We start from the raw sequence: 13705 nt of genomic DNA, 5'->3' as shown, positions 1-13705 counted from the left end.
TTTCTGTTGACCCCTTGGACTCTTACTTTTGTTTTTTATCACTCTTATTTGGGGTTTTTATGATCTTTGTTTTCTAGAAGTGTTAAGTGACTGGTGAATATTCAAAGAGAAATAGGAATCTCTACACCTCCCCTGGTGGCTCAGACGTTAAAGTGTCTGTCTAGCATGAGGGAGACCGGGGTTCGATCCCTGGGTGGGGAAGATCTCCTGGAGAAGGAAATGGCAACCCACTCCAGTATTCTTGCCTGGAAAATCCCATGGACAGAGGAGCCTGGTAGGCTACAGTCCATGAGGTCATAAAGAGTCAGACACGGCTGAGTGACTTCACTTCACTAGACCTTCAATTATTTCTGGTGGCACCTCCCATTTTTATTAAGCATTTCAGGGAGATTTGGATAGAGATGTGAAAGACCTAGACAGGTTAAAGTTAGGATTCAATGATGCAGACACTGTAATCCTTCCCACTTGGCAAGACCCACTGCATGCAGTTTTAACATAAATCATGCATGTGCTAGGTAAGTCTATACATTTTCTTTTTTAGAAATAATAGCCCAGGAGGAGGCATTAACTGGTAGATGTCACTAGTAATTCTGTTCTGGTAAAGTGAACCAGGTGCTAAATTACAATTATTTTGCTGACAAAGGACTAATATCAGGGAAGATATTTTAAGTTTAAAGTTTGAGGTTTGAAAGCCTTTGGTACTTAATTGTAAGGACTTAACGATCAGCTCTGTTCAAACACTAGCTACTGGCCACTTAGTAGCCAGTGGTTGCTTAAACTGATGTTCATTAAAGTAAATTAAGAATTTAGTTGATCAGTTACACTAGCCACATTTTTAAGTGTTTAATAGCCACATGTGGCCAGTGACACAGTATTGTATTGGGCAAGGCAGAGATAGAAGATTTATATCATCAGAGAAAATTCTGGGCGGTACTAGTACAGACTTTAGTGTAATGGTATAGCTAGATGGGCAAAACAATTCAGGACATTTTTTGTTGTTGTTGTATTTGCTTATTAATAAAATTGGGAGTGGGAGTGAGACTAAAAGAAGAGAAAAACATCGTTCTTTTTTCAGAAAATGTAGCACAATTTTTCCCTTCACCCTAATTTAAATTATGTTGAGTGGCATTGTGAGTTTGGAAACTGAAAAGGAAACTTGGAGAAATCAGTTAAGTCTAAACACCAGCAGCTGTGAGCTGACATTTTAGACACAAGCTAATACCCACGATGTATAGCATGGTCTTCAAAGCCAGTCACATCTCACAGCTAATCCTGTCCATGTTTAAATCTAGTTGCACTGATCACTGTCTGTATTATTGCGGGCAAGTCTGAGTTTGACCTTTCTCATCTTGAGCTGTATCATCTTTGGAGGGAAAATAATAATATTCATCTGCAAGGTTTCAGGGTACAGTAAGTGTGTAGCACATCATAAAGAGTCAATAAAATACCAGTTTCCAATTTAGAAATGTATCTTACTTAAAGAGTAATTGTACTCAGATTTTTAACTTCACTTAAACTTTAGCTATAAAGATATCACACCATAAACATTTTAGAAAATGTAAGTAAATATTTGTTGGATCTTGGAATGTGGAAGGGCTTTTCAAGTTTAAAAGCCATGGAAAACAGAAAACTGATCAATTTGCTAATATGACATTTTAAACTATTAGAAATCAACTAGATAAATCAAATTAGGTTAGTTGCTCAGTCGTGTCCTACTCGTGATCCCATGGACTGTAGCCCACCAGGCTCCTCTGTCCATGGGATTCTCCAGGCAAGACTACTGGAATGGGTTGCCATTTCATTCTCCATGGAAATCAAATGAAAAGGCAAATAAGTTGGGAAATGTATCTTCATTTTGTTGGTATGAAAAACAAAATATTATTGTGCTTAATTTTTAAAAGCTAATGGTCATAAAAATCTTTGAGGAAAAATCCAATATAAGAAATAAACAAAGGATATAGCATTGATAAAAATAATAAAAATTGCTAACAAGTGTGAAATATTTCAATGTTAGAAATTTAAAATGTACAAATGAAAGTAACTGAAGTTTCTTTTACTTCTCTTTTTTAATCTCTCTCTCTTTTTCTCTCTTTCTCTCTTTTACCTATAAATGTGGTGATTAAAAAAATCCATAAATATAGGTCAGGAGAGATGTGAGACAGACACTCACTCTACAATAAAAATAGTAATCGTTAAGTGTGAAAGTGAAAGTGTTGGTCGCTCAGTCATGTCTGACTCTTTGCGACGCCATGGACTGTAGGTTGCCAGGCTCCTCTGTCCATGGAATTCTCCAGGCAAGAATACTGGAGTGACTAGTCCTTCCATTCTCCAGGGGATCTTCCCAACCCAGGGATTGAACCTGGGTCTCCTGCATTACAGGTGGATTCTTAACTGTCTGAGCCACCAGGGAAGCCCTAGTAATTGTAAGACAAATATAAATTTTTGGATAGTAGAGTGTTTTTATTTGAGGTATTTACCAGTTTCTGGTGTTGTCTTCTGGTTCCATATCAAGAACTAAGGCTGGAGGACTCAGACCATAGAGTTTCCACCATAGCATGGAAGAGATTCCCACTGGTCTCTCTTAGACCATACAATTTTGCTGCCTTAAGGAAGAGGAGTTCCTGCCAAGAAGAGGGAATGTCAAGTCAGCTCCTTTCTGCCTGGATGATTGTGGCAAGGAAAAAAGAATAGGGAGATTATGGAAGTACATTGTTAGGGTTCTTAATCTTCTGTCTTCAGTCAAGTTTTTGAGGCAGAATTGTGAAGGTAGGAGTGAGATAGTATAACCAAAATTTCCAGAAAGGAATAGATAAACTGGAGGACAGCTGTACCAGTAGCAAGTGTGGTACCACGTCTGCTTTGTCCCGAGTATTAGTGTTGCTCTTGTAGGTGGCATTGGTTAGTCAATGGGCCTGAGGTGGTAGACTTGGTTGCTAATGGTTTGGTAAAGAGATAAAGGAATGCTTTGAGGGATAGTGGACCAGAGGCCTCAGAGGCCTGCTTTGGGCAGAAGCAGTTGGCTTGGACTTTAGCCATAAGTGATAATGGTTAGAAACAATGAGTTGGGTTGGAGCATAGTGCTCTGGGATCAAGCTGAACAGAGAGCATAAAGTACTGAAAACAGTGCTTGGCATACAGTGCATGTTAACTATCACAGCAACAAGAATATGGTCAACTACTGTGTGACCACTAAAATGTTTACAGATAACTTTTTACCTTAGGGAGAAATTCTTGTGTTATTACATTTTTAATGAAAGGATATAGGGAGTGTATCTTTAATGTTACATATGCACAAAAAAGACTGTAAAGAAAAATACCATAGTATGTAAATATAAATAAAATTATAAATCTTCCAAAATGTATCTACCTGCTTTACTGTTGATGAACATTAGATTGTTTTCAGTGTGGGGCTGTTACGAATAATGCTGCTACAAACATTTTTGTTCCATATCTTTTCGCTCAAAGTGCACACATTTCTGTAGAATATCTGTGTCCTTCAGTGTATACAGGTTCAATTGCTTCGGTTGTAATGCTAAAGAGTGTCTCAAAGTGATCGGATGAATCTACACACTCAGCAGCCGCTTATGAGAGTTCTCATTGTTGCCCATTTTGATGAGCGCTGGGTATTATTGTAGCCCTTCTGAGAGGGTGTGTAGTAGTATCTCAGAATGGTTAATTGCATTTTTCTGTTTTCTAATGAGGTCAAACCCCTTTGCATATGTTAACTGGCCTTTTGTGAATGCCTGTTCAAGTCCCTCACCCATTTTCTCACACATTACTTTTTATAATCATAAAAATTCTCATATATGCAAACAAAAAGAACTAAATCACTTTCTATCCTTCCCTTAGTCCCATTCATATAAGCAGTCTCACTGCTTAACCACTTCTCCAAAAATGAATGACCAACTTGAAGCAGATATTATTTTATCTGTTCCTTTCTGGGAGTGCCCATTCTTTTATATATTGTTATTATTATTTATGCACTTATGTCTTCTGTTAGACTATTAACTCTCAAACAGTGGCAACTTTTCTGATTCCCCTTTGCATAATATACCCAGCATGGTACACTGAACACAATAAAGCTTTTTGATGAACAGAAATGTATGGCTTTGAATAGTATTTTATAGAATCTAAGCACTGGAATGCAAAATTCAAATAATCTAGTCTACTCTATCATTTCAAGGAGACAAAACTGATGTGCAGAGACCTGGATCCAAGAACAAATAACCTATGGAGTGGGGCAAGGACTTTGATTCCTAGCCCATCCTTGCTGCCCTTACACCCCATTATCTTCTAAGAGACTAGGAGAAGATAAAGAATGAACTGTCTGTGTAACTGCCTTCAAATAACACCACAGCAGCCCATTCTACTAAATAATTTATAACCTTAGAATCAAACTATTCCAGAGAAGAGGCACTTCAACTGTGCTTGCACCTAAAGATGCTATCGACGTGCACTGTACATGTTTTACCATTGTATTTTTCTGTTAATGAGGTTTGGTTGCAAATAGGATCATTATCCCAGAAGAAATGTGTCACTCTGACAAAAATGTACAGATAATAAATTGAAACTTGTGAGATTATGGCAAGCGTTGCAGGCAAAATTGGACGAATTACTGAACAAATGTTTTAAAGTGCAAAGAGTGAATCACGCCACCTGAGAAAAATGATCCATCTGTGCCTGCCTTGGTAATCAGTACTAGAGAGAAGAAAGGACTGAGGAAATGGACATATAGGGCAGGGCAGTACAGCAAATGTGAAAGTCAGCTCTCGAGTTCATGCCTGAAACCCAATACCATTTCCCTCACTAAAATACAGCAAATGAAGCAAGAGGTGGAGGACCTCCTAGCCATACCCAGAGGCCATCCCCAAGTACTCCGAAAACCACTCAGACATCCAACCTACCCCTGTCTGGACAGGAAACTCTTGTTTCAATAAGAAAATCGTGAAGTCCGTGGAAGGGGATCAGAATGTACCACCCCCAAAGACATCCCTTTGGCATATTGATGCTTTTGAACTGAAGACAACTGAAATACAGCATTCAGGAAGGCCTCTCTGCCCTTTTCCTTTCTGCCCAAAAGCCAGGCATACATTTCCCATGAGAAAGGTGCCCTCCCAGCACCAAGAAGAAGAGAAACTTCTTATCACTGGAGATGAGGAGTTAATGTTCAGAGGAATCTGCAGAACAAACCTTAGGAAAATAACCTTTCTCTTCTGCTGGGGAGGGGAATTTGCCCCCAACCCTCTTGAGTTCTTGTGGCTGGACTAGTAATGTACTTGCACAGTAAAAATGAACAGGAGAAAAAGAAACAAACTTTAACTTTCTCAAAGAACAGAGAGGGATCTAAGAAGTGGCCAAAGCAGCCAGTTTTTACACTTTTTAGACAAAGAAACAATAAATTGGTGAGGAGTGGACAGGACAAAGAAACTTAGGCTTTGGGTGCTCAATTAGTGAAGAATCTAAACAGAGTTTGGGCTTGGGGTAGTCAGTGAAAGAAGTGACAGGATTTGTCTCTTCAGGCTTCTCATCCTGAGTCCCCACCTCTGGTGATAAGGGTGTCCTTCTACCTCTAGATGCAGAGAGTGAGCCATTCACATGAGAGGTTTATTTCCTGCTTTCAGGGTGACAGAAAGGAGGTTAGAGTGTCACTCTTGCATTCAACATTCTTTTAGTAATTTTAATTCAAGTTCATCAATATGCCATTGAAGTATATTTTTCAATGATCTTCCCTGGGCCCTGATACTTCCATTAGTTTCCCTAGTATATTTCCTAGCTCATTTTGTGTAATTAACCACCCCTAGAAGCCTAAACTCCTTTCCTTTGTTTAGTCATTTCTCCACAATTTATTGCTCCTTGTTAAAATGGTATTTAAGCCCTCAAGTTTTTGGAATTTTTAATTTCTTTTCTATAAGGTCCTTCCCCCACCTCTATGTCACATAGTCAGCCAGTCAGTTCAGTTGTTCAGTCATGTCCAACTCTTTGCAACCTCATGAACTGCAGCATGCCAGTCCTCCCTGACCATTACCGACTCCCGGAGTTTACCCAAACTCATGTCCATTGAGTCGGTGATGCCATTTAACCATCTCATCCTCTGTCATCCCCTTCTCCTCCTGCCCTCTATCTTTCCCAGCATCAGGGTCTTTTCCAATGAGTCAGCTCTTCACATCAGGTGGCCAAAGTATTGGAGTTTCAGGTTCAGCATCAGTCCTTCCAATGAACACCCAGGACTGATCTCCTTTCGGATGGACTGGTTGGATCTCCTTGCAGTCCAAGGGACTCTCAAGAGTCTTCTCCAACACCACAGATCAAAAGCATCAATTCTTCGGCGCTCAGCTTTCTTTATAGTCCAACTCTCATATCCATACATGACTACTGGAAAAACCATAGCCTTGACTAGACGGACCTTTGTTGGCAAAGTAATGTCTCTGCTTTTTAATATGCTGTCTAGGTTGGTCATAACTTTCCTTCCAAGGAGTAAGCGTCTTTTAATTTCATGGCTGCAGTCACCATCTGCAGTGATTTTGGAGCTCCAAAAAATAAAATCAGCCACTGTTTCCACTGTTTCCCCATCTATTTACCATGAAGTGATGGGACTGGATGTTATGATCTTAGTTTTCTGAATGTTGAGCTTTAAGCCAACTTTTTCACTAAACAGTATTTGATGTGAACATCAAATAAATTTGCATACGTTTCTCCTGTGAATCAGTCTTTTGCCTGGTAGGGGAGGAAAAATTCTCCCCTAATCTGTTTGGGTCTCTGACTGGGTCTATGAATTAAACCATAAGACATATTGGGCTTCCCATGTGGCTCAGTAATAAAGAATCTGCCTGCCAAGCAGGAGATGAAGATTCAATCTCTTGATTGGGAAGATCCCCTGGAGAAAGAAATTGACAACCCACTCTAGTATTCTTGCCTGGGATATCCCATGGACAGAGGAATTTGGTGGGCTATAGTCCATGGGGTTTCAAAAGAGTTGGACATGACTTACCAACTAAACAACAACAAGAAGACAGAGTAGCCGGAGAAAAGCATACATATTGGAACAGATTTTTTACATGTATATAGGAGCTTTCTCTGGAGAAGGCAATGGCAACCCATTCCAGTACTCTTGCCTGGAAAATCCCATGGACGGAGGAGCCTGGTAGGCTGCAGTCCATGGGGTCGGGAAGAGTCAGACACGAGTGAGCGACTTCACTTTCACTTTCCACTTTCATGCATTGGAGAAGGAAATGGCAACCCACTCCAGTGTTCTTGCCTGGAGAATCCCAGGGACGGGGGAGCCTGGTGGGCTGCCGTCTATGGGGTCGCACAGAGTCAGACACAACTAAAGCGACTTAGCAGCAGCAGCAGCAGGAGCTTTCTCAAGAGAATGAAGCCCTAAGTGAGAAGAGCAAGAAACTTTGATACTTTTTAGACAAAGAAACAATAAGTTTGTGAAGAATTCACACAGGACAGGGGTTTGGGCTGGGGGTAGTAAACGGTGAAGCTACTGGAAAATAAGGGTTAGTTAAACAAGGTTAGTTTGTATAGGTTTCTTAGCTCCCCATCTCTGTTGGCTGTTAAGAATTTCTGGTACACGGAGGGCACCTTTCACAAGGGGTTTTTATCTCCAGCTTTCAGGAAGAGAAAGGAGGATCAGAGTGTCCTTCTTGCACTTGCTGTTTCTTAACTGTTTATAACTCAAAATAATCAATACACTTAAGTGGCATATTTTAGAGAAACATATTTTGGTTTCCTGCAGTCATTTTAATTCACAGCCTGCAGAAACAGAACTTGAGAGGATAGAGGAAAATTTTTCCTCCCCTAGATTATATGATGCCCTCCAGGAACTTGGGTTTTGAGAGATACAGAGGTCAGATCAGCCTCTCCTTGTGTTAATGTCTATGATGTCATAGTCAATTTAGCAGGGATTTTCCCAAGGTGAGATGTTTCCTTTGATTCCTGTGTTTGAGACTTTGAAGGCAGCCTTTGACCTTGGCAGCATGTAATGGAAAGTACTGGAAGGACTGGTGTCAAGGATCAGGATTAGGTTTGTGATAGCAGAAATAAAACAGGATCCACTTGGCCACCCAGGTAAGGCGTGGAGATGAGGCACACCGTGGCCCAAGGTTAATTTAGAAGTCTAGAATGTGAATTCAGTAACTCCAAGCATTAGCATGGGAAAAATGTAACTAAGATTTTCATACTTTTATGGGTATGTTGGGCTCTGTTAGGATTTGCATAACATCACAATGTAGTTGCTAAGGGGTTTCATAGAACACTGGAAATATCACCAAATGAGATATCATTTTCCTCAATAGATTTTCATTTCAGTTAAAATTACTTCATTTTAGGAAAGAAGATACTTAATTCAATGGCAACATATTCAAGTAAAGAGGAAATGAGTTTGTCTAAATTCTAAAACATGAACGAAATCATTCTCCTGTCTATTTGTTGGAAATACATCAAGAAGCAAGACAATGCTAAATACCTTTTGGCCTCCTTTTACTTACAAACAAAGGATCAATGAATAAACTTTTGAAATTTGACCTGCTTGTGAACAGAAGGGCTCTCGGATTGGAAAATGTTGCAAATGCTTTCCCACTTCAGATACAGAACTGGTTTTTCTCACAGCAGTGATCTAGCTTGAGAGTGGGGTGGAGAGACTGGATCTTATGATTCTTTGTTTTCCCTGAAGTACTGACGAGATAGCAGATCTTTGGTACATATTATTTGCTGACTGCTTGAAAGGAATAGTCCTTTATACAGTTGGGAAGGAAATGACCACAGAACAAAGCAGCAATAGTTCTGAAGCATATTTAAAGTACAGAATGTTCAGGCAAAGGGGTGAAAGTACATTGGGTTGGTTTTTAGTTCATAAGTTAATCTTGCTCCAAAAGAGATATATATGAGTGTGTGTGTGTTTGTGTGTGTGTGTGCACATGCAAAAATTTCTTGTTAGTAACAGGAAAGAAACAGGGTTTTGAACGTAGCAGGAAGTAATCTTTTTTTTAAAGTCTTTTATTTAATTGTTCCCAGGCTTCAGGTTGAGAATTTTCCAGGATGAAGTCACCTTCATGCTGTGGTCTGCAACTGGATAAAAACTAACGTACAGTCCTTGACCCAGCTCGCTAACCCCCACCATCCCCCTCCCCACCCCAACAAGATCCTTTAGGGGGTTTAACAGAACTTTAAATTTTATCAAAGCAGGGACATAGAGGACAAACTTGTGTGTGTGTGTATATGTGAGCACTCAGTCATGTCTGGTTCTTTGTGACCCCATGAACAAACTAGAGCTGCCCAAATCTTTGGTAAGGAGGATGCTTTTTATCGTGACTTGCTCTTCTCTGGCACTTCTTCAACCCAACCAGAAAAAAAGAATAGGATGAAAGAAAAATGAGGCCAAAGCTGGTCTCTACTGTTTGTGCAAAATCAAGATTTAGAAAACTACAGCATCGACTACCAGGCTGTTGGCCCTCAACCCATTCTGTGAAAGTTGATGTCTTTCTCCTATGTTCCTTCCCGCTCCCTGCCAAGCAATGGTGTGTGTGTGTGTGTGTGTTTCTTATTTCTTCCACTAAAGGAGTAGTTCTCAGCCTGGAGTGACTTTGACCTTGTTCCTCCTAAATGTTTGTCAATGTCTGGAGACATATGTGATTGTCACAACTGGGTGTGCTACTGGTATCTAGTGGGTAGAGGCCAGGGATGCTGCTAAATGTCCTCCTTTCATAGGACAGCTTCCACAACACAGTTACACAGCCTAAAAAATGTCAATATCCCTAAGATTGAGGAACCCTCGTCTAAAGGGTTAAATGTGTTGAGGCCTCACTGGTCATAGAACAGGGCATGGAGAAGCCTCTATTAAGGAACAGTTAGCAACGGAGAAGGCAATAGCACCCCACTCCAGTACTCTTGCCTGGAAAAATCCCATGGACAGAGGAGCCTGGTAGGCTGCAGTCCATGGGGTCGCTAGGAGTCGGACATGACTGAGCGACTTCACTTTCACTTTTCACTTTCATGCATTGGAGAAGGAAATGGCAACCCACTCCAGTATTCTTGCCTGGAGAATCCCAGGGATGGCGGAGCCTGATGGGCTGCTGTCTATGGGGTCACACAGAGTCGGACACGACTGAAGCAACTTAGCAGCAGCAACTACAAGTTTTTTCTGATAAAACAACAGCAAGATAGTGAGATGGGTAGATACTGAGCTCATAGTCCCAACTCTACTACTCCAAGCAAGGTGTCATTGACAAGTTAGTTACCTTTTCTCTACCTGCTGGTAAAATATAATTAAAAACAAGATTCATCCCCAAAGTGGAAAACCTTGCTACAAAGATAGAAGAGAAAACAATTTTATTATTGAATAAACATTAGACCAGAATGTGATACACATCACAGGTAACCTGCTAAAGGAATCTCAAAGACAGAAAGAAATCTCACTCCTTCATATAGTTAAGGGGATCCAACCCATTATATTAGGTGGGGTTTGCAACTGGGATCCCAGTGACCAGTAGGCCTGTCTCCTCCCAGGATACTAGGACACTGGGCACTGTTCTCCTTAATGATCATATTTTAAAGAGATGGCTCCCCATGCTTGAGTTGTGAGACTGCTCAGAGGTTTATTTAGCCATTAAAAAGATTTGTGTACCTTTGAAGAGGACAAAGAAATTCTGAAAGAAACGGGAAAGGTGTGGGTCTTGCCCCTTATTTTTTAACAGAGGGAATAAATTTCCTACTTTCAATTTGTATTTGCCTTTATACACCTCAAGTTACTTGTCTATAAAAAGAAGATAATAATAGTAATAATAGTATTTACTTCTTAGAGCTGTTGTAAGGATTACATGAACTAAAATATGACATGTTGTTGTTTAGTTGCTAAGCTGTGTCTGACTCTTTGTGACCCACGGACCGTAGCCCGCCAAGCTCCTCTGTCCAAGGAATTTCCCAGGAAGGAATACTGGAGTGGGTTGCCATTCCCTTCTCCAGGGGATCTTCCCAACCCAGGGATCTGACGTGAGATTCCTACATGGCCAGGCAGATTCTTTACCACTGAGCCACCAGGGAAGGATTATATGAATTAAAACATGACATGTATAGGTTTGGTATATTAATTAAACAAGGAGACCATTAGAATGAGGTAGCTCTCATGCAGCTGGTGGCCTAGATAAACAAACCACATTCCACACCTGTAATTGTCTCAAGGTGACAAAATCAAAATATTAAGGACAACTAATCATACCCAACTAGACTTCAAGCTACAGCCAATCAAATAATTTCTTTTCTTTGCTTCTGTACCCTCTCTATAAAGTCTTACCCTTGGCTCCGACTGGTGGAGCACTTAACCACTTCCAGTTTGGTGCTGCCCAGTTGGAATTGGGGTTTGCTCAAATAAACTCTTAAAATTTAAAAGTATGCCTCAGTTTATGTTCAACAAGGTTTCAACCAGTGTTTGGCACTCAATAAATGTTTGCTGCTTTAAGGCCTTGTGATAGGCAGAGATGTAAGGCGGCCCCAGCATTCCTACCCCTAGGATATACTCCTTGTGTAATTCCCTCCCCTTGAGTATGGGCAGAACCTTTGAGTTTGGGGGCACATAACTCTTGTAATGATGTTACTCACCAGTTGACTCTGAGTTCTTTAAAAGAGAGATAATCTAGTGGGCCGGTGGAATTACACAGGCATTTTACATCTGGGTCTAGAAGTCAATGATATGAAAAAACAAAATGATTGGAAGGAAAAGAAGGCCTATGGGAAAGGTCACCGTGTGATAGTGAACTGCAGACAGCCTTTGGAGCACAGACTGACCCTGGTAGACAGCCAGCAAGAGAACAGGGGCTTCAGTCCTACAACCACCAGGAACTGAATTCTGCCAGCAACCACATAAACCTGGAAAAGGACCTCAAGCTGCAGAAAGGAATGTAGCATGGCCAACACTTTATTTCAGTTCTATGAAACCCTAAGCAAAGGACGTAGCTCAGCTGGGCCTGGACTTCTGACCTACAGAAACTGTAGAGATAATAAGCGACTGTTGTTTTAAACTACATAGCGTGTGATAATTTGTTATGAGCAATAGGAAACTAATATAGACCTCAAAAAAACAAACAAAAAGGTGACATTTCAATCTTATGTCACCAACTAAGTGTCAGTGGAAGGACCGGACCCAGAGGGTCAACTCCGTCACAATTATATGTAAGCAACACCTAAAGTCATTATTGAAGCAGGAAAACCTATCAAAAAATACACTAACCAAACCAACTGGGTGTGAGACTCTGGGACTCTGGGCAAGTCCCTTCAGCTTGGTTTCCTTTCTATGAAGTGAGTAAGTTAAACCAGACAGCAACCAGGTTGCTCTGTTTACTGCTATTCTGAATCTTCTCAGGATCCCAAACAGTGAGCCTGGCAGAAATGGTGGTGCCTTTGTATTATAATAGGAACCATTTCATGACTGAGCAAACTGGACTAAATGCTTCAGCTCTCCTTTAACAGATGCACTTGGGTGATCCTAAGAGTGTAGACAAGAATTCACACAGGCAAGCCTCCAAACATTAAGTGGGCTTGGCTCAAAAAATATTTTACTTAAAGATACTTTTTCTCTTAGGAGCTTAAATCACTTGAAATACATGTAATTAATCTCTGATTCATCTTAAAGAGTAAGAAGAGGCTTTACCCAAAGGTTCTGGAAAGCTACTGACATGCCCAAGAAAGCGCTCAGGTGCTAGCAAGAGAGCCTTGTACAAAGTTCTTTGGTTTCAGTTTAGCTATGAAGTCTTCAGGAGCTGCTTAAAATGAAGGTGCCCTGAGCTTCACCAGCTCTCCTAGGGATTCTGTTTGGGATGGGATGGGCCCCAGGAGTTTGCATTTTTAACCAGCAACTATGGATGATTCTGAAAGCAGGTGGTCTCTGGGCTGCATTAAGGAAAACTCAAGGCTTGAAAGAATTATAGCAAATAGTAACTTGGAGATTACTTGAAGTATCAGGCAGCAAAATCCAACTTCTGAGACTGAACAAAGACATCTCAATGAAGAGACTACAGGAGTGTGGGCAGGTTTAAGGGAAGCAGCAGGGGTTGTTAAAGCACTCAGAGGCTGGCAACAGTGGGAAGTCATCACCCACAGGACCAGAGGGGCTAGGGGAGGGCAGTAGTGTCACTAAATCCCATTGAACAGTAGGGCTGATGAAGATGGCTCCCAGCAGAGTTTGTGTTCAAGGAAGCAGGGATGCAGTAAATGACAGAGACTCTCTGTGAAAGCAGGGAAGGTACAGGGAGGAGGAGGGAGAGTGCCCTCCAAGGTGGAACCCCACTGGACACAGTCTGGCAAGAATCTTGAATGCATTCTCTCAAGTGCTTCACGGGTACCAAACAGGGCAGAGGAGGACAGTAAATGGATGGGAATGGTGGCAGGAGTGGCAGTGAAAAATAATCAGCACATATTCAATCTCAAGAATGAAATCAGCATCAACATGAAGAGTTGCTGGGCAATTAAAAGAGTGCGTAGACCACAAGGGAAGCAACAACTACTAGAGGAATTAGTTATATAAGGTGTTCCAGGTCAGAAGCTTAGGACTCAGGATGAGGATGAGGAGGTAAGAGACTGCATGAGAAGGAGAAAAGATGGAGGGGCAGGGATCTGTTGCTTGTGCACCTCACAGATTACTCTGTTACTCTCAGCACTGAAAACTCTGAGAATTACATCTACATGTACTGTAGCAGCCTTCCAAAGACAG

The 13705-nt window shown here is 41.1% G+C and overlaps 1 long non-coding RNA gene across 1 annotated transcript in view; it reads left to right on the top strand.

The window, feature by feature from the left end:
• The first annotated feature begins 374 nt into the window (after positions 1-374).
• Positions 375-13705, top strand: part of LOC145521061 (uncharacterized) — a 56025-nt gene continuing 42694 nt past the window's right edge. The window contains exon 1 of the long non-coding RNA XR_014065061.1: positions 375-515. This is a non-coding gene — a long non-coding RNA (uncharacterized LOC145521061). The remainder of the gene's footprint in view (positions 516-13705) is intronic.

Source organism: Giraffa tippelskirchi, chromosome 9 (genome assembly GCF_054371585.1).
Source record: "Giraffa tippelskirchi isolate mGirTip1 chromosome 9, T2T-mGirTip1v1.2.pri, whole genome shotgun sequence".
NCBI classification, from domain to species: domain Eukaryota; kingdom Metazoa; phylum Chordata; class Mammalia; order Artiodactyla; family Giraffidae; genus Giraffa; species Giraffa tippelskirchi.
This window is presented reverse-complemented; position numbering and strand designations above follow the sequence as displayed.